The sequence below is a fragment of the Teleopsis dalmanni genome, chromosome 2 (genome assembly GCF_002237135.1).
Source record: "Teleopsis dalmanni isolate 2A chromosome 2, ASM223713v2, whole genome shotgun sequence".
NCBI lineage: Eukaryota > Metazoa > Arthropoda > Insecta > Diptera > Diopsidae > Teleopsis > Teleopsis dalmanni.
Window position 1 is genome coordinate 230,071,294 of NC_051847.1, and position 4,118 is coordinate 230,075,411.

Genomic DNA, 4,118 nt, shown 5'->3' on the forward strand with positions numbered 1-4,118 from the left:
AGCAGCGGCAGAAGTATCTGTAAAACATTTGATGCCAACTTGACGCAGGAATCAGTGAAGTGCATTGTATTTCGTCACGTTTGTCCTGTAATTGCAGGTCGAACTGCATGTATCACCTAGCCATATGCTAGAGATATCTTTGTTCTACTTTAACACTTTAGTTTAGTAAAACAAAAAACTCTTCTTTTTCTTTTATCCTTGCTATGCAGCAGTGCTGCCAGCTAGTTCGTACTTGGTACATGTAATTCCATAATGAAAATATTGTAACTATTATTGAAAATTCCTGGCAATGCCATTATATTAATATTAATTAATCGATTAATCGATTGTTTGCAGATTTCTTGCTGTGGTTTCATAAAATACTGTTCATAGTAACTAAATGTTTGGCTATTTGTTAATGCCAGGTGGCATTAGTAGCGTGGATTTCGATAACTAAAACGGTCATTTCTATAAAATTTCTCAATCGATTGTTAGAATTGTTCGAATGAGGAATTCTATTTTTAGTTCCCACATTCAACAAATAGTTATGTTGATGATCCATGATGCATATGCTTAACGGAATTCTTTAGGACATTATTATGTCTTCGTAATGCTTACTTCTCCAGTTATCTTGGTCGCCCGTAAGAATGTGGGAAACTAAACATTTAAAAAAATTTTAAAATTCATTTGCCAAATTTTTTGTCCAAACTTCCATAAACTGTACTTTACAATGTCTCATACATAGCCATTCCTCTTTAATACGCAATAACCTGTCATCACCGATAGTTAACAGCTGTGTTACGTTGGTTCCGCTTTAGTAGAATTAGCTAACTGGTACAAATTTTGACTAATTTGTATCAGGTGAGTGTGGAGATTTGATAGGAATATATATCTATCCGGGCGTTTCCTGCTAACCCTAATCATTTATGTTTAATTGCTAGTTGAGCCGTTACAACAAGAATACTAATGTTAGCGAAGTGAATTTTGAAAAACAGCATTCCAGCTTTAACAAATTGGTCTGATTTATAATTGAATATGATGTCTCTGTATTTAGACACCCATATCAGTTGTACACTGACAAGTTTAAAAACTTATTAGACTAATCCAGCATTCTCGAACTACAAGAGAAGGAGCTTTAACACGTGTCACATATTAATTTGGAGCTTGACTATCCAAAAGAACTGCGACTTTCACGTCAGTCCCGTATGGCTCTGTACGCACTGATTACCATTATCTCTGCCTGAATGACACTTCAATGATTAGCCAATGAAAGTGAGATACTAAGACTGAATTTATCAAAAAAAATTTCAAAGCCATCAAATTTCAAAACTGTTAACAGGCACTTCAATATATCAAGAACGATAATTTTTGCTTGATATGAAAGAAACGGGTTTTGGTTATGAAAGCACAAATTTAATATAACCGGGAGTTTTCTTTTTCTCGATTAAAGTTTTTACAACCAAAAAAAACTTACTTTTACAACCAAATTACTTAATCTTCCCTAGTTAGACACTTAATAAAAACTCAACAGGTTTATTTTATAAAATATGTTATATATCTAGTACAATTTTTGATGTTTTTGTGTGATTTTATTTTCATATACATATATGTAGACTAATATGAATATTTCGAAGTATTTAAATACTTAAATATATGAAAATATCTTATTATTATTGCTTTTTGGCTTTAATAGATAAATTATTAATAATAAACAAAGACAACCTTCTCAACTACTAGATTACTACCGTAGATAGCCTGTATAAGTTGAAAAAGTAAAGTCCTTGGCAAATGTTGAGTGCAAACAATTTCGGAATTAATAATGGAATTTTATGATCGCCATTAAACAAAAACATCCAAACTTAAACAATAAAATATTGAAAATATGCATTCTAAGTCTTATTTGATTGTTTTTATTTATTACTTTTTTATTAAATTGTTTACTATGTTTACTATTCAAATGGGGACAAACATTTTATTTCCCTGTGGAGAATTAAACTTTTATCAGTTACTCCTAATCAATAATGGCTTGCACGAGGATATCTCACATTCCATTACGATGTTTTTATGTAATTTATTTCTTGTCATATTATTTCTCTCATTCCGTTTATTCTTATTTCTTTATCGTTATTTTCAAAGTATTTTTAGGAATATTACTTGGTAATTATCCTTTTGTTAAGGCGTTACTACTCAGCTGCTTACACGATGCCTTGATGCCGTGATGCTGTGATGCCTTGATGCTGTGATGCCTTGATACTTATCAAATTGTCATTGAACTTTGTTGCTTTAATGTGTTTCATTTTACTTCTTGTTTTTGCCATTATTTTTCTACTATTGTTGTTGTGATTGTATTTTATAAGCCCTAATTGGCCATCATTTAATGAGGCAGAAAGCAACTTTGAGAAAAGTGTGTTTTCCCAAATTGATTGGATCAATTTCGCAGAAAGCCACTTGTGCGTATGTGATTTTAAAGTGATTTAAAAAAAAATCTGGGCACTTCATGCACTTCAAAAGAAAGAAAGTCATTTATATTAATGTATTTAATTAATTAAAAAAACGTTGTCCCTTGAAAAGTACTAATTACAATAATGGGTATACTAGAAAGGGTTTTAGTACATTAAATGATTATACACATTTATGCTGTACATCAAATTATCACGCCTAGTTGATAAGGCTCTTGCTGAGGTGTATTTAATATATTATATCAATCATACATATTTAATTATAGTAATTGAATCATTTCATTTTTCTCAAGACTTGGATTCTTTTTAATTTTATTACTTTTTTAACTTTATTGAATACAAAATTTTAAGTTAATAAAACTAATAGACTTCGAAGCGAAAAATATGAAATATTGCCTAAGTCTAAGTGTAAAACACACCTTTAGAATTAGAGTCTAAAATCATTTAATTGACTATAAAGCCCTTCTTTCTTTTAAAAAGAGCTAATTTTTATAAACAAATTTACAGTTTATAGCCTAACTTTCAGCCGTTCAATCATGACAGAAAATTTGCAGACTTTTCTCTACAAATCATACAGAGATTGGAACCACTTATTTTTTATTTGGTGCATGAACTGATATAACTGGAACATCTTTAGCAATACTAACTTCAGCTGAATAAGGTCATCCCGAATCCCTAATTGGAGATGATCATTGCTACCTTTCGTACAGAGTGTAGGTATATTATGCCAAATATATAACACATCAACTTTCAAATACTATGGACAAATTGAAAGCAGCATGAGGTAAATAGAAAGAGCAAACAGAACTATCAAAGCCAATAAAAATAAATACATATTTAACGAAAAATCATAAAATATTTTTAATTTGGAATGGTCAAAAGAAAGTTCTATATATGTGAATATTGAATGTGTGTACATATGAAAAGTGAATAATAAAATCGCAAAAAATACATTAAATAAATTTGCAAGACAATATGATAAGGTACAGTCATATGCACACATACCTCATATTCATACTATGCAAAATATTTCATTGAAAGGACATTAAATCAAAAAGGACAGAGTGTCGACAAAAAACCCTCATATATTTTGATTCATAAATGTCATTATTTTTACGTCATTTCTTCAAAAAGTTTTCATTGATGCTTTCAGTTCCGTATTTATTTAACATTTACGTTAAGTTATTGTATCTGAGATGGCATTGCATACTCTTATATGACATTTGCATTAAGTGAGTTTTTGATTTATTGATTTCAATTGATTTCGGGAAAAAAACTCAAGCAGAATTTGTTAACATTTAAAATAAAATATTTTATCTTCATAAATACATATATCTGCAGTGTAGTAATAAATTGAATATCCTTGTATCTGAATGCATGAAATAGCCATCTCCTAGTCGAAAAATACGATTCGGTAGTTGAATAAAACATTTTGCTTACTATTAATAATGTATGTAGTTAAATGCATGCCCCACTGCTTTAGCAATGTGTCAATATATATTGATGTATGGCACTACTTATGGCAGTATTTATTGAACTGTTTGAAATTCGTTTTTCTTTTCGCTGATTTTGACACGTTTCTGACATTCAATTTTTTTATAATAAAATTGTCAATTTGGCATTTCTTTCGCTTTTTCTGACTTTTTGGCTTATGATATTGTTTGTATAGCTCAGCATTTG